The sequence below is a fragment of the Miniopterus schreibersii genome (genome assembly GCF_964146895.1).
Source record: "Miniopterus schreibersii genome assembly, chromosome: 15".
Classification (NCBI taxonomy): Eukaryota; Metazoa; Chordata; class Mammalia; order Chiroptera; family Miniopteridae; genus Miniopterus; species Miniopterus schreibersii.
In genome coordinates, this window is record NC_138115.1 from 46,657,896 (window position 1) to 46,677,669 (window position 19,774).

A 19,774-nucleotide genomic window follows, 5' to 3' on the forward strand; every position below is an offset into this window, starting at 1 on the left:
CCGCCTGAGAGAATCCCTCCGCCCTTGACATCTGATCACCCTCGATATCTGATGGAGCTGCTCACCTCCCACCATCTCCGTGGTCACCTGGTCACCCCAGCCTGCCTTCAGCAGGAATCCTGGTAGGACAGTTCAGCAAGAATTCCCCCTCCCCTTGATCCCTCCGCCAGTAACCCCATCCACTGGCCCTCCCAGCCTGCTGCCCGCAACCCCGCTAGAAATCCCCACTTTTTTTACTGTGTTCAGGGTTGAGTCTAGTTCTTATTGCAATAGTTCCTGAATAAAATCTGGTTTTCCTGCTTTAACCACAGTGTGGTCTGGTTCTCTTTAGCGAGCCTGGAGAGGGTGGACGGGGGGTGCAGAGCAGTGCGACAGGCTGGGGCTGGGGAGCTGAGGGCTGGCCAAAGAGAGGGTGACATGATGCCCTCTGAGATAAGGGCGGACGAGAGAGGACATATGGAAAGGAAAGCACGTGGAGGCAGAGAATGAATGAGGCGGGAGCCGGGATCAGGAAGCCTGGGTGGACGAGAGGCCAAGCTCAGAGGGGGAGATATGGAGTGGCCAGCAGGTGCCACGGGCGTGGAAGAGTGGAAGGGACAGTCACGAGAACTGAACAGGTCCAAGAGCTGTGCAGGGTTAGAACAGTCACCAGGAAAGCCTAGAATGACAGCAGGAATGGGAGGTGACCCCACCTCCATCTCCCTGATGGATGTGGAGATGGGACTGGGGTTGGTTGGGGCAGGAATGCTATGGGGCTATTAGCTTAGGCACAGCTTGCTCAAGGTCAAGGCTTCCCTTTCTGGATTGACAACCATTCTCTCCCACAGTTCCCATAAGTCCTGGTGAGACCTTGTGCCCTGGCTTTTTTATTTTATATAAAAAATACAGCCTGTGAATGTGAAAAGTGGCCTATTTCCTTCCTTCTGCAAATTACATCTTGATGTTCACCCCGGGGCTGTCCTTTCGTTGCCAAGCAGGCAAAGCCAGCAAGTACAAATTTACCACTTGATGAAGGCACCAGGATTTGCTTTTAAATGTGATTATTCAGCGACTTCAAACCCTTCCGACCTAGAGTTTTTCATCCAACCTCATTAACTAGACAAGGAAAAGGCAATTACAAAATGATATGTGAAGCAATATGCAATGGGAGTCCGTGGGAGCACACCCGAGGGGCCCCAGGCCGGTCTTGTGGGGTCACAGAAAGCTCAGGAGCCCAAAGGTAAGGTGTCCTTCTCTTCCCTCACCTAGTCCCCCTCACCACCGGCCCAAACGGCAGCACACACGAGACATTCACCAGGGAAAAGGCAGGAGAAGCAGAGTTGGACCCGAGAGCCATTTCCTGTGGTGCCCTCTGGAGCAGTGGAGATGGGAAAACACACAGGCCTTAATTTGGATTCATCAAGGAAACTATTCATCAAAGGCTTGAAAGTCACATCCCCAAATTTCTAATCAGCATCAGACTGGGGTGGGGGGCAGGCAGTGGCCACATGAAAGAAGTGGCTGCCAGAGCTCTATCCTGGCAGGAGCCCCAAGAAGCTGCTCCTCCCACCTCAAGAAACGATCCCCCCACACCACCTCTCTTTAACTTGGGCCTACTTGGCTCCTCAGGCTCCTGGCTTCACGTTTCCAAGGCAACAAAGTCCCCGATAAGTCCAACGCTGGCTGGTGAGTTGTACTTTCCTGAAATAAACCGACACAGAGGAGAGAGAAATGGCTGTAGGCCCAAGCAGACAGTTGCCTGGGTCCCAAAAGGCAACTGGTGGATGGGCCCGGTTGTACTTGTGCAGATGCTGAGTGAAGACAAGCCAAAGGAAGGAGGTCACCCCCCTGGGAAAGCAGAGAGGCCTATGGGAGAGATGTTCAGGATCGAGGACAACCTGAGCTAAGGATTCAGATACAGGTAATTCACTACGGACAAGCTCACGGGTGAGCTTGATATGAGAGGGAGGAAAACAGGACAGAGAAGGAGCGAAGGTCAAGTAAGGTTGTTATTTCAGGTGAAGTCCCTCCAGGGGTGGCTTCAGCCTGATCCTGCAGTGAAGCTCTGCCATGTGTGTTAGGTGACACGGGGTTCTCACATTTGTCTCCAGGCAGTCCCTGGGCATTAACTGCCCTTGGGGGTATAAACTCCCTGGCAATCCCAACCCTTCATAAATAAATGGGTCCCAGGAGCTGAAGGCCAGGCCTCCAGAAAATAGCAAAAGTTAGCTGCTACTGGAAGCAAAGATTCACCAAAACCAGGAGAGGCACACAGATGTGGCAGAAGGGACCTGCATGGATCTGGGCAGAGGTCAGTGTTCACTCCTGTCACTAATATGTGTGAAGCTGAAAGACTGATCCACAAAAACGCTCTGGACTTGGACGCTGACTTCCTTTGTGGAACCTTGGAGTCTGAGGACTTCAAAGGGACCAGCCCACTGGGAAGGAGGGCAGAGGAGGGCCACGCACGCCAGCATCTCCAAGGAGAGCCACTCTTCCTTCCTTCCTTTTACATGTTGACCCACCATCTATAAGAATGATTTCCCCTGTGAAACAGAAGTTTGAAAGCCATCCTACGATAGCTCTTCATCCCTGTGTGTGCACAGAGGCAGAGTGAATGGAGATGAGCATTAAATGTGGTGTCCTTGGGGAGGTCATCCACCCTACACTAGGGTACAACAGTCCTATCAAGCGGTGCCTGGAGGCACAGCCTCCTTCCAGCCTCCTGTGCACCCACCAAGCTGAAGACCCTGAGCCCTCAACAGCTTGGCTCCACTCACAGAATTCTGTGGAAGGTGCTAAGAATAAACTCACAGAAAATATACTTCACCCGTCAGTGGGGAACAGTGAGATGTGCCCAGCCATAAACAAGGAACAGAACAGGAGAGAAGGGAGCGTTGGCAGCTGGTAAATAACGCCCTTGGAAATAAAAGATACAACCCCCAGATACAAAGAAGAGAACCAAAGGGAGATTTGTGGTCTCGCAGAAGCCTTGCTCTCCATCTGGTTAAACAGGTTGCTGAAAAATAACTTTAATTTCATTCCAGGAGGAGAGAAATACAAACCGAAATTGCTGCTGGGGGAAAGATGTCCCTGGGTTCCTAACTTTGCAATCATTCAACAAATATCGTGTGCCAGGCAGCCCAGTTGATCACCTGCCCTGGTGGAAAGGGGTGGGGGGAAGAAAGGCCGCAGTTAACAGAAGCCAAACAGGACCCCAGGAGACATAAAACCGGGGAGCCCAAAGAAGAAAGTGTTTAAGGCAGGCCACCCCAATTCCAAAGTGTCTATAATTGCCACTTGAATGTTGCCAACCAATGAAGCTACCACCTGCTTTAGAGAGAGGGAGTCTCCATATGCTTTCAGGTGACATGACTGGTTATGGACAAGCTGTGCAGAAATGCCCTAAAGCAGAAGCAGAAACTGGCTGGCCCAGGTTCACTCGGATTAGTCGCCAAAGTCATAAAATTGAGATGTTTCACCTAAAAATTCCAACTTCTGTGTTGTTTTCTGAACATTGAATTTGACAGCGTCGGGTCCAAGATCCCAAAAGGTAATGGTGGGTGGTAGCTGGGTCGTGCCCTTTAGATGGGGACACGCTCACATTTCTCTGCAGTGCAGTCCCCTTCCAGCATAAAGAATGGGTTGCTCCTAACTATGCAGACATCGTGAAGAAGACGGCCCTCTGGAGTAGAAAGGAAAGTTATTGCTGCTGGTGATCATCCTGTGTCTTTGCTTGTACAGCCCTGTAATTATTTGGAAGGGTATTTATCAAATAAAGAATTCTTTTAAAATAACTAACTATCCATGTCTTTATACCCGGCTCTGTGCTTGTACACCTAACTCAACTGAACATAAATCCAATCTGATTATCGTAAGCACGAATGTGCCAAAGCGCCAGTCAACCAGGAGGTGCAAGTGAACAGGGCCCAAGAGCGTCCACCTCTGGATTCCTGACCCGAGCGTCTGGCTCCGTGATTCTGGAGCAAGGCTGAGAATCTGTGCTTTTCACAAGCAGCTTCGGGACTGCAATGCAGGAGGCCCTCTGCCTGGCTGGAGAAACACTGGTCTGACACTGGTCTGCCGTAAACTCTCCCCAGATTAGAGCCGCAACTCAGAGGGAGGAGGCTGGGGGCCGAGCCACGGATGAGCGCGTCCTTCTGATGCTCAGCCCTCACCTTCGGCTTGTCTTGCACCCTCCCCTCTCCTCCTCCAGTGCTTTCTTTGCACATGTTGAGGGCTCAGTGATTTCAGGATGGATGGATGGATGGATGGATGGATGGATGAGTGAGTGAATTTCGAAGTCCTGTGTCCTAATATCTCAGATTCATTCTCTGGTTGTAAAGTTATGAGATGCCTGTGGTAGCTACAGGAATTCTGCCTCCTAGTAGGATTCCCTGGGTACAAAGTGGTGAGGCTTGGGGACATTCTACAAAATACCTGACCAGCACTCCCCAAAACTGTCAAGGTCATCAAAAACATGGCAAGTCTAAGAAAGTGTGACAGCCAAGAGGAACCTAAAGAGAGACTGCAACTAAGTGGGAGGTGGTCTCTTGGATGGGGTCCTGGACAGAAAAATGACATTAGGTAAAAACTAATTTAGTTTAGTGTTGTTTTTTTTAAGTAGTAGAACTGGAATCTAAAGTACAAGTGCTCTCTTCCCTTTAGCACACGGGGAACGACACAGGCCTTCAGTCATAACCTTGGGGTCAACACCTTAGCCAATTCGTGGTTCATGCTGCGTATGTTTATAAAGATTGATGCTAGCCCAATGTATGCCCTGTTCTCTCCTGTTTTGCATTTTCTGGAATGGGTGCTCATGAACATCTGGCCGTTCTGAAGGCCTGGATGACGCAGGTGGGTCGCTGAGAGCAAGAACTTGGGCACTAAGGACAAGAGAAGGATAGCCCAGTAATCTCCCTAGAACCTGGTGCCAAACGCAGCCCTGACACCCATGCGCTGTGTGACCGTAGGCATGTGTTACTTGTCCTTCTCACAAGTTGAATGAGAGGGACAATACCACCCTCCTTGCAAAGCCATTATGAGTGTTTGGTGACTGCAGAGCCAGGGGCACTCAATACTTGGAAGATGGTACTTTACTTAAGATGCTCTGGCCAGACGCTGGGAGTTTCAGGTTTGCTAAAGATGGTAATTCTGGGACCTCTCAGAACTTCTGCCTCAACTCGTTTCTCAAGTTGAGCTTTGTGACATCCCTACAGTGCTAGGGACACAACTCTTCCAAAAAGTCCCTCCACCCTCCACCCCATCATGCCTGGCTGGGCCACCCCAGCTATAACTCAAACTTCTGGCTCTTTATAAATAGAACATCCATCTGCCCTGGTCCCAGATGTCATTTTTATTGGTGGCTAAAAATAAAAATAATAGTAATTTCCTAAACGGTCGGTCGGTAACAGCCTCCACCCAGCCAGCTCTAGTTCTTCCTCTGGGCCTGCTGTGCAAAGCCATTCACACCCCGTCCAGACTGCAAACCTCTGACCCGTCACCAGCCTGTCAGTGTCAATGTGAGTCTGGGGAGAGAACGCAGGCCAGCAGTCCAGGGAGGAAGCTTCTGGCGTCTGGGCGGCTTCCCGCCCCGGCTGCCCCTTCAGCTTTGGTTCAGGGCCCTGGGGAAAGGGGGGGGGGCGTTAGGAAGGGAAGAGAGGGAGAGAGAAGACCCTGACAGTTTAGAGGTGAGAGAGGCAGTTCTGGTGGAGAAGTACCAAGGCCCTCCTACATGAACCATGTATGCAGCGGGTTAGATTTAGCATCACCTGGAATCACTCTGATACCCTCCACGGCACACGGGGGAGATTTACAAGTGCACTTCTCAGAGGACTGTGCTGGGAGTTACGGCTTCTCCGCACAGTGCAATCGGGGAGGCCAGGAAAGTCTCATGCAATTGAAAACACTCCATAGATCTTTCTGGACACCTTGATGGATCACTGTGGCCATTAGCTATTTCAACACAGGCAGGGAATGGGAGTAGGCCTGGGGTTGGCAGACCCCCTCCCTCCAGGATGGAACATGACTGGGTGGTCTCGGTCCCCACTCTAAAGGCCTTGAACTCCGGCTGAGATTTGGGGGGATCTGCCTTGAGTAAAAACTCAGTCTCAGCCCAAGGTACCTGGATTCCCAATGGCTAGTATATGATTTGTCATTTTTTAGTTACATAAGTAATACTTAAATGTGTTCTCCTTGTGAAAAGAAAATTAAAGCAATACACATAACCAAAATCCTACTCCTGCATTACTTCTAAACTCCCCCCACCCAGTGGCTCTGGGTTGGACGGTGTAGATACAGAACACTTCCATCATCACAGAAATTCCCATCGGACAACCATATCTATGGAACTTCTTTTCCTTAATCCTTACGACTCTCCTATAAGGTAGTTTATCAGTTAGAATGCTTTGGCCTGCCTGTAACAGAAAACCTCAGGTCAAAATGACATGAAAAATAAAATTATTTTAACAATAATTTTTAACTTTGGCTATAAAAATAAATGTATTTTTAAATAAATAATATTTCTTTATTATACCTGGTGACCAGAAGAGGGGTGGTTCCAGGAACAGTCCCATCAACGAGGTTATCAAGGGCCCAGGGTCATTTTCATTACTGCCTTCACATCAGGTCTAGTTCCCTACGTGGCTGAAAGATGACAACCAGTGGCCATGGGACACTGTGCTTCCTATCTCCACAAGAAGAAAGTTACAGTACCCCTCCCTCCTTCAACCTGTTTGAGCCAATGGGCACCACGTACCCTTCCCTGGACCAAGAACAGATGCCAGGGGTTACCATGTACTGCTTGGGATGAAGCAAGATTCCTCTATGAATCAGAGGTTGAGAAAACCTGAACAAAATCAAGGTTCTGTTGAAAAGGAGGAACAAGGGAAGCCGATGACGAATAAACCCCCAGTATCACCTGCTCCAGTGATGGTTGTTATGCCCATTCCACAAACAAGCAAACTGAGGCTGGGAGGGGTTAAGTAAAGTAAATTACCCACGGTCACAGAACTCGTACAGCACAGCGCAGAGGATCGCTCCGGGCCTGTGCCACTGCGCACGCACCACCCCGCCACACGGCGCTGGTATATTTGGCCACTCAGTGGCATGGTCTCACTTAAGTGGCGATTGCCTCATTTCTGAGATGATTAGCTAATAAGGCAAAGCGCCATGAACTCGCTCTGATCACCGTTCTGTGTAAGCAACTTCTGGTTATCTGCTGTGCAGGACACATTATGCAGTTTTTTATCTCCCAACCTTTCCTTTTATGTTAAATATATGATTTTTATCCTCAGAAGGAGGGATTATCTCAGAGCAGAATTGGCAAGGTTAAACACTATCTATAAAACACATTCGGCTGTGCCATGAAATGAATTACATAATATATCAGTCATCTCACCTGGCTTTCAAAAAACCAGCAAATGCATTTCTGTTCGGTACGGGTGAGTATTTTATATTTCGCCTCCCTTCCCGGGAAGGCAAAAATGACCTTGGTTCTTAGGAAGTGAAGATATATTGGACGGGTTAGGATCAACACGGTTCCATTTCATTTAGTCTGCACTAAAATTGCAAGGGGTGGAAATAGAGATTGAATTTATTTTACTATATATTGCCTCATTTGAACTTTAGTAAGGCATTAGCTTCTAAGGAAAGCCCTCCCCCTTCCATAATCTCTTATTGATGGCATATTAAGGAAACTGCCTTGACTTTATTGATTCGGAGCCACGAGGTACAATGTAGGGGGCAGTGTGTTAGGCTGGGGCGCGGGCCTGGCTGCGCTGGGGGGACTTGCTGACCGCGCAGCATGTCGGTTCCACCCCGCACCCGCGGCAGCTCCGCAAAGAGCAAGCTAGCAGGATGCAGGCCGCGCCCAGCCTTCCCCCCACCACCTCGCGGTAAAAGAGGGGGCCCGCCTGGGCAGAGAGGAGCCTCCTGTCCTTAAGAACGAGCAGCAGGACAAGAACCCCTTCGGAAGTGTCCCCGGGTGCCCTAGACTCCGTGCCTCGGCCACACTGTTTAACTTCTTGGTGCCCTGGAATCTTCCAATGTAAAGCGGTTGTAACGGGGTGAGAAACGCGGTTTAGGCCGGTACCAGCATCCCTTCTACATATTGTTCAGGATCCTGGGATGGACCACGTTAGGGAAGGAGGCAGAGGCCCCCTGAAAGCGATCTGTAAGGAGACGGCGAAGCAAGGCGGTGCTAACATGCTCTGCACTGAAAAGGTGTCAGGCACGTAGGGCGAGGGGAGGGAGCCAGGCGAGCAGACAGAGGTGAGGAAAGGAGATGAGAAGGGGAAGTGTGGGGGCTGGTCTGGCAAGGACAGGACACTTAAGGTCAGGGATATCTGCCATCATTTTCTGTTGTTCGTGATGCAAAACCATCTGCTGCTCCTGAACTTCTGATGAAGTCTGTTATCCACACAGAATGTGGCCCAGGAGGAACGGGAGGGAGGCCAGGCTTGGGACAAGGAGTGAGGTCCTCACAGAGCAGGGGGAGGAAGCCACCCTAGAAGGCAAGGAGGGGGAGTTCAGAAGTGACAGTAAGTACCCCCTCCCTGGGGCATCACAGACATCTCGGTCAGAGGAGTGGGCTGGAACAAGGGCAAAGCCATCTTTGTTTAACATCAAAGATAAACTCAGGTCTGCGCCATTGGGTCCCTATCGAGAGTGGGGTGCCCATGGGTGCGTGCTCACCAGCTGCCTTAGAGATGTGTGCTCAGAATGTGGTTTATCTTCCGTTGAGAATGCCTTGGGCCCTCGAGTAAGTGCTGGTCTAGAAAAGCCAAGTGCATTTTGCCAGCATCCCCTCCCTTCCCACAGCCATCGGCCCTACTGACCCCCCTTACTCCCAAATTTTTATTTTTATTTCTCCCCAGAACCTGCCCCTTGCTTGATAACCAGTTGACCTAATGGAAGAAAGCGCCATGGCAGACCCTCCACTATAGAGTTCAGGGTCTCACAGGCCATACCCATGTAGGGTACTTACTTTTGTACAAGGGGACACAGCAAGCGCTGAAGGAATGACATAAAGGGTAGAGTGTCTGCCACCAGCAAAGGGATGGTTAGGACTATGTGTTTGAGGCTGACAGGGCAGACTGACCTTTACCCGCTTGACCCTACCAGGCCTCTCCAAAAGACAGAGAGAGGCTCCCAGTCACCTCATTGTCCTCAGAGCCCAGCCCAGTGCCTGACACAGAGAAGACAGTCAGTGAGTGTCCACTGTCCCAGGTCATCTCAGCCGCTGAATGAGCTTGCCCACCTCTGATGACCCCAAAGCCACAGACGTAAGCGTGCCCAAGCCTAACAGAAGGACAGTGTCCCTTTCTTTCTGAAGGCGACAGCGAGTTCACTTTCTCAAGGGTGAGATCGGGGGATAGTGTTGGCTAAACAAACGAACCTCTTTCCTCCCGGTATCCGTGGCTCCACGGCTGAGCTCTGGGTATTGCACTAACCAAGTCTGTCCGTTTTCCCACCTTAGCAAAAAGTGGAGGGATTGGAGGACAGGCGGGGAGAGTGGTAGGAGTCAGGGAGAGCAGAAGGTCGTGAGGATGGCAGAAAGCCCATCCTATCCTGTAAGTGGTCAGCAAATGCATGAGGGCCGACATTCAGCTAGAGGTGACACTAGACATTATATAGGTCACGGGCCAGTGGCTCCAACGCCTCCAGGTGGAGCAGAGCGAAGCGGCCAGTGAGACGGGTAATGAGGGGCTGCTTCTCCCAGGGGGGCTCGTGACCTTTCTAAGAGCCGTAGCCTCTCCTCGGCTCCAATCTCTGCCAAGCAGGTATGAGGCCCCTGTGGCTAGATCTTCCTATTTTGTTTTCCCCAAGAAAAGCCAGAAAAGTGAGTTTTCATATAAAAGAAATACCCATTTTGAAATATTGGAAACAAGTTTTAAAAAGTTCAAACGCTATTTTAATCAATAAAAATGCATTTGCGGGCTGGATCCAGTTCTCTCGTTTGATGTGAAATAGTGGTTCTCAACCATAACTAGGTATCGAGACCTCCCACGGAAATAGTGAAACACAGACTGTGGGGTCCCAACCCCCCGTCTCTGAGTCAGCATTTCTGGGGCAGAGGCTGGGAAGTTGCATCTCTAACAAGTTACCAGGAGACGCTGGTACAGCCTGCTGGTCCCGGGACCCCACTCAGACCCTCTGCTGTTGTTGACCCCCAGGTCTCCAGCCTTTCTTTCGGCCCCCACAAGGTGCTGCTGGCTGGAGTGGAAAGGGCTGCTCTCCCCTTGAGCCTCCTGTGAGCCGAGTTCTGTGTGTGACCTCTCTCTACACTAAACCTGCCTTCAGGGCATTTTTTAAATAGGAGCACAAGGCTCTACTTCTTGGACTCGCTAATTTTCTGATTATATTTTCTTGGCAAGGTCTGGGTTCCAAGCATCCCAGGGTCTTCTCCGAGTCCCAAAGCCAAAGATGCTCCCCTAGAGGACCAGATGTCCCTTCGAGCTGTGATACTCAACTGCACTTGATCATGAGAATCGCAGATAAAATCCAATATAAATCCTCATGGGGTCAGGGGTTCTGCAAGGCTGCTCTAATTGCTTGAAGCTTAAAAAACATGTTTAACTTCTTCTGCTTTCAGAGTCGATTGCAACCAGGCCAGGGGAAATGTATAAACCCTCAGGGTTCTCATTAGGGCAGGAGGGCACATTTCTGGAAACTAAGGGGGTTGGAAGAAGTAGCACATCCTTATGGTTCCAACAGGACTATGCTCACCAGGATTTCCACAGTGACTTGTGGCTTTTCAAATGTGTAACTACAGAGCTGACCTGCTCTTCCCCCTAACAAAGGCCCTCATGAGAAAGCAGTCAACTCCCTTCCTCCGATTTCTACAGTGATGCAGAGATGTTGAAGGCCAAGTTTATCAGGTGGCCCAGATGGCTAGAGACATGGGAATCTGCCTGTCCTTCGAGACCCACTGCTAGGACCCCTAGAGGAGCAGCTCGCGTGTACCTCTCATGACGATAGATCTAAGTCAGAACTTAATCCCCAAAGTTCCAAACGCTCTCTCATCCCAAATGCCTGCGTGGCTTGTCCTTGAATTCTCCCAACATTTCTCCACTGAGAAAATATAAAAATGGACCAGCAGGCAAGTCTTAAGGTAACCATTACATCGCTCTTTGGCATCTGGGAAAGGCCACCTACCACCTTCAGCAGGATGTCACAGGGCAAGTGAGCATTAGCAGCCGTAAGTAAGGTGACCCCAGGCCGGGGCTCTGAGTTCGGTAGGGTCCGCTGGAGAAACCTCTGATCCAAAGAGTGAGGCTCCCAGCGTGGACCTTTATGGGTGAAATCTCAACTGGGAGATCTGCATCAGCCCTGCCAAGATCCTGCTTCGGGAAGCGGGCCCTGGAAGCCAGGCTTCCCTAAACATTCACCTCTCACGCCTCCACCACTCTGTCTGGGCGAAGGTCTGTACCCCCTTCACCGGGGATCCGGGCCTGCGTTTCTGCCACTGTTTGCTGAACTGAATCCTTCCTGCTACAGCTTAGGCCCCTGTCCCTGCCTGAAATCAGGAGTCCTGGACTTTGGAGGACCCACAAAGAGAGCCGAGGCCCAGCGGAAAAATGTGCAGCCTATCGCATTGGCTGCAATTTTATACTTCGCTTGTTTGTGTCCAAGAAAAGAGTGGTAGCCCGAAGCCAGCAAGGAATCTGGAGACCCACAGATTGGAGTTCGAAGCCCAGCTCTGTCACCAACCAGTGAGGGGACCTTAGGCAAATGGCTTCACCACTCCTGAGCCTTTATTTCCACACAGGTAAGACAAAGAGGATAATTTCTGCCTCACAAGGTGGTTGTGAGACAAAGTATTTCAAACGTCTGACTCTGTGCCAATCACACAGTAGGCATGGAAAATATGTCCCTAGGCTTAGCTTCGGGCTTGACATGAGGTAATGGTTAGGAAATGTAATGAAAATAAATTGAGGTGGAGCAGGCTGACGTCCAGCTTCCAACAAACAGAATGTTTGCATGGAGGGGAGGGTTTCAGAAACTCTGATCTCCCTCCCTGCCCTCCTTTCTCTTGTCCTTGGTGGGTTTTACGTGGTGTCTTCAGCTGTCAGCACATAAAAGTATTGGTCTCTGCCCTGTGACGTTCGAGAGGATGGATGGAGGCTCTCGGGGACAGAGAGCAGGGCCAGAGGCCATGTGGCCTTGGCATTTGGAGCTCACAGGCTGACCTCCAGACTTCAAAGCAAATGCAGCGAACGGGTGGTGTGTGCCAAATGCAGCGCTGGCTTCCACTTTATGTGGCCTACACAGGCTTTAATTTTTTAAAATTACTTGACAACTTTTAAAAATATAGAGAATTTATTTTTAAAAGTCTGACTTTCTGGCTTTTCTTAAAAACGGCATCATTCATTCAATCCCCAGTGCATGGCAACTATTGGCTGGAGCGAGAGCAGGGCCATCCCTCTCCACTCTGTCCCAGGCCACGCCATTCCTCCTCCTCACACATGTTCCCTGTTTGGCTTCAACCCACCTGTCTTTCTGGCCTCTCCTTGACTGGAAAAAATAGAAGCGCCAGGACTCTGAGCAAGACTTTGGTTCTCTATAATCTATGGAATGAGGCACTGAATGAATTGTGCCAACCTCTTAAGGGTGACAGAGGCCCTCAAGATACAACATTTTGTGCCTCTCACTATTTGAGCACTTAGGGTATGCCACGACTTTTGCATATTTGTCATATTTTACCTTTACAGTGATTCTGTGAGGTGGGTGTCAGGAGTCCCATCTTATGAATGAGGAACGTGATGCTAAGAGAGATACGTGTGTTCCCCACAACCGCCCAGGAGGCCGGCGGCCGAGCCAGGACTCACCTGTGGGCCCGGCAGACCCCAGTGCTCAGGCTTGGCTTCGTGAATGGGCACGTAGAGAGGTGCAAGATGAAATTTTAAAAGAAGAACCAACTAATCCCACCATAGTTATTTATAAGCTCCGACACCAGTTGAAAAGAAAGAAAAACAGTTGTCAGTAACAAATATTGTTGGACGCCCACTCTTCCGTATGCCCTTTCATTTGTACTCAAATCCTCTTGAGCAAACCCCGCCTTTTGACATTTGCGCCAGTGTGAGAACGGGGCTCCTCCGAGGCCTGCTGCTCAAGTGGCAGCCAGACTTTCACATGGTCTTTTCCCTGGCGACCAGCTGCTCTCCACATAGTCCTGTTAGGCCAGGGGACCTCTGAGGGCCCCCTTATCTCCCAATTCGGATGCCACCTTGAAATTCTCTCACTCAGAATTTCCCCCTGTGTCTCCCAGCCTGAAATAGTCGAAGAGTATAAGTAACAGAGACTACCTAGGCCCCAAATCAGTTCTCTGGTCATAACTTTATATTGTACATCACCCTCGAATTAGGAGCTTGGGACAGATATCTCATGTTCCCAAGTCTCCATTTCCAGGGAAAGAGAATGGCCAGTTCTGCCTGCTTCCTGGGAGGCTTCCAGAATGGAGAGAAAAACTGTCAGAAAGTAGAAGTTAAAAGTTGCCCTTTAGGATCATCTATGTGGAGCAGGCCTGTGACAGTGGTAATAACAGCTAACATTTACTGGGTGCTTTCTTTGGGCCAGGCAAGTTTATTACCCTTTTAAATTGTCACATTTCAGATAAGTAAGGGATGACTCAGAGGGGTTAAGTAAGGTCCTCAAGGTCACAGAGCTACTTCGGGGCAGAGCTAGGATTCAAACCCAGGGCTGTCTGGCTCCAGGGGCTGCCCTATTAGTTATCTCCCTGGACTGTCAGCTGATAGTCACTCAGTAGTCTTGTGATTGGTGCTCCAAACAAAATTCAGACTGGAATGGTAGATACATTCCTCCTCTCTGGAAAAAGACAACAGGTTCTCAAGTATCGGGAACATATTTGGGGGAAATCGAGACTTAACAGGATCTGACTGTGGAAGGCAAGAGTAACGTCCACACAGAAAATGCTTTCTTATCTTCAAAGGGATCGCTGGAGTTAAGAACAGAGGATGCAAACAGCGTCCGTTTCACTTTGAAAACAAGGATACAGGGTGACGACACCATTGCCAAGCTTATTGGGGGGAATATGTAAACAGCCAAAGCCCGCTCGACCTTAGGTAAATAATCACTCAGCAAACACTTACTATATGCCTAGGTGAATGCCATAAGACCAACTCCTTCTGTTTTTAAGTTGTGGTTAAATGTACATAACACAATAGTGACCCCTAACTATTGTTGGGGGTCAAGTTCTGCTGCATTAGCACAATCACGTTGCTGTGTGACATCACCACCGTCCAACTCCAACTGAACTCTACCTAATCAACATGAATTTCTCTTAGACAGAAGTACCTAGAGCGGTCAAATTCACCAATCCTGTTAAGCAGTTGCCACTTTCTACACAACAGGGAAAGGGGCACCGAGGAGACACTTTGACTCACTGATTCATTCGCTCATTCATTCATTCATTCATTCATTCATTCGCTCATTCATTCATTCATTCACTCACTCACGTCGGGGGCCCAAGGGCGCTGCCGCCTAATTGCCGTCTATTGCTGGGTGGGAGCTCCCGGGAGACGGGAAACATATGCAACGGCCTCGGTAACTTCTGAGCTGCATTTCTCACAGGGCTGTGGGAGAGAGAGCTGGCAACAAGGAGAAAGGATGTATTTTTGAAAGAATAAAGCCCCCTTATTAGAGTATTACACAAAATTCCTGCTGCTACAGCTTCCTTCAGGAAAACTCCAGGGCGGCCGGGCCCGGCGCAGGAGAAACAATGAAGACATTCTGCAGCCTGCTTTCAAAGCCAAGAGCGGGCTTCGGGAGCGGGGAAGTGTCACCGCAGAAGTCTGGGGAGACGAGGCGTCCCGGAGACCGCGGTTCAGCTTTTATCCGCGCTACTGCTTTATGGCGCACCCGGCCTCGCTCTCCCCCGAGCGTGGAAGGGGGAGCCTTGCCTTGTGCTAGACACTTCTTAGGCTCCCGATGGCTGTGTGACTCTGTCTGGCTGAGAGCATTAAAGTTCGAGAATGTTTATTACATTTTTCCACGTGTGAGCGCAGAGCAGAGGAGCCTATGAGGTCCGTTAGTGTCTCCTAAGGAGGGCAGAGCTGCGTGGGTGCCCAGCTTGGGAGTGAGACCTAGGGCAGGCTTTCTCCACCCTGCACCACTCCCATTTGGGGCCAGGTCAGCTTTGTTGGGATGGAGGGGGAGAGGAGATGTCGTGTGCATTGTAGGATGTTTAGCAGCAACCCTGGCTTCTACTCACTCAATGCTGGTAGCACTGCCCACCCCCCAAACACGCACAAGTTGTGGTTGTGACCATCAAAAATGCCTCTAGTCATTGCCCTGGGAGTAGGACTGCCAGATTCAGAAATAAAAAAGTAAAAGAGAGCCCAGTTAAACATGAATTTCAGATAAGCAAAGAGTCCCATATTTGGGACGTACTTATACTAAAAAATAAAATAAAAAATCATTCATTGTTTACTTGAAATTCAAATGTAACAGGGCATCTTGAGTTTTACTTGAAAACCTACCAGGGGGGCAAAATTACCTCCAGTTGAGAACCACTAATCCAGGGTAACCGACCATCCTGGCTTGTCCAGAACTGTCCTGGTTTTAGCACTAAAGGCCTAGCATCCCAGGAGAACCCTTATTCTCGGTGGGCTGGGACAGTTGGCCACCCTAGAAGGTCCAAGCTCAATCCTTGGTGCTGGTTTCAGGTTTTGGGCTCCCCAAAGCCCTTGGGAGACTCTGGTGCTTTAAGTGGATGGAGAGACTTCATTGCAAGATTGACGGATAGGGCTCTCCATGGGAACTACTAAATGGTTCCGTTTTTTGCTGAATTGTTGATTCGCAAACACAACTAAAACATTACCAATAATGGCCCCCGTCAGCTTTCAAAGTGGCCTATTGATTGTGACAGCCTCAGAATAGATTGTTCTTTCCAGAAAAAAGGACCCATATCCCAGCTATTTCATCTTAAATAATCCAGTACCCAGGGCTAATGGGACTTCCCCACCAGCTAGCAAGACAATAGCTGTGCTTTAGTTTTCCCGTAAATCCTCAAGATGGATTTTTTGTGGGTTGCTGTTGCCCTAATTCAGAATTGTATTGACTGGTCTCCCCTTGCATCCTGGGTGGTTACTCAGCAACAGAAAATTTTTCCCCCCTGTCAGTTTATGTTGGGCAAGACAGCAAAGTGAGGCAGGGTGGGGGGTGTTCAGAATATTCTTCTGCACTGATATAGCTATTGCTACTCATGGTGTCACTCAACCCGTCACAAACCCCAATAGTTCTTTTTTCACAGAACTCTGGACTTCAGGCAACGTGAGCAGGAAATCCATCGTGGGTTTCCTGAGCCCATCACGTTTCCAGTCACTATGCTGGTCACCTTACAACTATGTAGTTGGAGATGTTTCAAGGGGGTAAAATAAAGTGTTCTCCAAGAACTTGGAAATGAGGCCTTTTCCCAAGGATTAAACTGAAAATGGTCACATATAATGACTTTGGCTAATATGGTAAGTGTGCTCCCAAGAAGTCTGGGAACACCCATATTCCCATCAGGGCATCTGGACACCGTCTCCAGGAGGCAGGGTGCCATGTGATGGCCGTGGTGTGCAGGAGCCTGCCCACTCGGTCTGGGGGCCATCGTGCCCAGCTCCCCTCCCTGGTAGCTTCGAATCAGTCAGTCACAGTGGGAGTATTTACACTGTGGGACTTGGCAAATGCTACACAGCAGGACATTTTTCTTTTTTCTTTTTCCCAGAGATCACTTGTTAAACATTTACTAGTCCAGCACTGGAAAGAAGAATAATTAATACCTAGAGTCCTGGCCAGTTGAGTTTGACCATGTCTGGAGAAGCACTGAATAAACAGCTTGCCATTGAAACAGAAGCCCGGAGACTTGGCCATTCCCTCATCAGCAGCTGGCCAAGGAGTCAAGGCCTATCCCTCACAGACCTGCCCCCATCCAGGTGTCAGGGGTGTCTTGTCTACTGATCTGCTCCAGGCTCCCTCGGGAACTTTCTGAATATAACCCGACTTCTCAAACTTTGGATTAGCATGCTGGCTGGTTCTACTCTTATTATAAATTAATAAACAAGCACCCCAGGCTTATGTACCCATCTGGGGGGCAGGACTGCTTCCCAGTGTAGTAGTTATGAGCCCAGGCGTTGGAAGGAGCCAGACATCCTGGGTTGGAGCCTCAGCTCTGCTGCTTTCCGGCAGGAGAAATCTGGGGGAGACACCATGTTTGCGGCCCAAGCACCTCGGAGCCCCTCCGCCCACTGGCTCTCTTCCCTCTTTGCCCCAGAACCGCACTCCCAGTAGAGACAGGGCCAGATGCAGAACGAGCTGACCTCTCATTTACGGTTCAGGCTGCAGACTTCCCTTCAATGACCTAAGGAACCTTATTGTCACATAATTTAGGGGAACTGCTCTCTTACAGAAAAAAACAAATGGAGGCGGGAAAGTGCAGGGGTGGGATAAAGGCAAGAAGGAACAGAGAGCACAAGGAAAGACAAAGACCCCAAAATATTACGCACACTGAAATGATACCAAAGAATCCAGCGATACTGAACTCAGGCTGCAGCTCCCCCTGGTTCCCTGCAGTCTCAGCTTTAGAGAGTAAATGCCACTCGTAGCCACTTCTCCCAGATCGTAGCCCTCCCTGGGACAGTCCTGATACTGGGCCTCCATCCCTCCTTCCAAACTCCTGGGGCCAGGTGTGTTTCAGAATGTAGGATATATTTTAGAAAGGTAATTTGGTGCACGAACCACCTCTTACATAACACCCCAGTGGGCTCTGGGACTTCTCATAGTCAACGGCATTAATATTGTTGCAGGATCATGGATGCAAATCCACACCACGTGAGATCAATAAAGGCTATAAATAGTGCAGGTCAGAGATCTCTGGCAAATGAGATAAAACGGCAGATTATAACTAACTTTTGGTTTTCAGAGCTTTTTGGATCTTGAGATTCTGGGTAAAGGATTATGGACGAATAGAAGCATGTTTTCATAGAAATATATTAGCATTTCGAAAAGTAAGTGACCTGGGTGAGACCTCACCAGTTCCCAGAGCGGCTAGAGAAGGCCTAGCCTCCCGGGTGCCTGGGCAGGGCAGGGCTATAGTCCTACGACCATGTTATCATAGAGTTGACGGGAAGGAGGTTCCCTGTGACACCAGAAACTTCTGGAACTCAAGGCGCCAAGAGGGTCCTCAAGATCCTTCTGCCAAGCGTTGCTGGTGTTGCTCCAGACTGCACCTTCCAGCTCAGTCATCCTTTCTACCGAGTCCCTAGTCACCCAGTGTCCTTTCCATCAAACTCCCTTCCGATGAAAGGATTAGGTCATCGGATTCGTGAGGGCAGGCCAGGCCTCGAGGGACGGGAGAGTGGCTTCTTCTGCCTGAAACAATTCCTCTTAGCTGCAGAACTAGAAGGTGTGTTTTGCACTTACTGCATCTCTCTCCATCAATTATTCAAGGGCTAAGTGACTTTGGCCTCCAGCTGTCTTCTCTTCCAGGCAGGGTTTATAATTCAGGAGGTGGACAATTTGGGCTTGTTTCACATCCAGGACTCAAACCTCAGCCCTCAAATCCTGGTTCGGATGCTGGACAGCAGGGCGCACGGGGCAGGCCTCCAGAAGGGCCCAGAGCTTGAACGAGACACAGACAAGGCCAGCAGGCAGATGGGGCGTATCACCTGCCCATGCCCAGATGACCCACTCACGGGGGGTGGGGCACGTTACCCCTGATTTCAGTCCGGCTGCGATGAGGAGCTTCCTGCTTGGACGCAGCCTCTTGGGTATATGCACAGGCCTTGCCTTTCTCCACCTCAGGGACGGACTGAGGAGCTGGAGAAGCCAGCTCAGCCCTCTAAAGGGCAGGGCAGGCAACCCCTGGCACCCAGCCCACTCCAGGGACAGTTCTGCTTCCTGTCCCTGCTCCTTCCCTCTTTTTCCAGCCTTGTCTGTAGGCAGTGAAATGAGGCAGACTTTGGTCCCCCACATGGGACCAATAATGCCTATTTTGCAAAGTTGGTAATGGGATAAGCAGGCCAGGATTCTAAAAGAAACCCCATAAATGCCGGTTCTCTTCTTTTCTTGACTCTAACCCTGGCAGCCCGGCAGCTTAAGGCTCACAGTATTGAGGCCCATGTCTGGAAGGGTCAGCACTGGTCGGTGAGAGAGGAAGGAGAGAGGAGCCAGAGGACTGGCGAGGACACCAGGGGTGAGAAATGATTGAGCTGTTTTACAGCAAAAGATGATGCTCACAGGCGTGGAGGATGGTCCCTGGGCCACACCTGTCATAAAGCATCAGGAAACGTCTACCCACATCAAGGAAGCCAACTCCTGAGTCTCCGAGTGTTTAAATCATGAACACAATCAATACTGGGCTCTGAATGTTGCACAGCTCTTCACCCAGAGGCTCCTGGGGGGATCACGGACCAAGCAGGTTGCTAGCAAACGCCTGCAGATGGGCTACCCTGGCCCACGCCTCAAGGAGTCCAATTGCATTCTGGTTGCCAAGGGCCGAAACTATGCACCCATTGGTGACATCTCCCTTTCTCTGGTGATTTTGAACAACAAGGTGACAGAGCCATGTGACTTTATGTACAAGTAGAACTGGGAGTCTACCTCCTTAGGTCAGATTTCCTAGCAGCAGAGCCTGGCAGCCTCCTGGATGTGCCTGTAGCCTCAATCATGCTTCCTCTTACTAACATGCTTAGTTTGCAATGGTTTGGGTGCACGATATCTCATCTAAATCCTACAAAATCATTCTGTGAAGTGGGCAGAGCAACATGATTTTTCTCATTTCAAAAAGTAG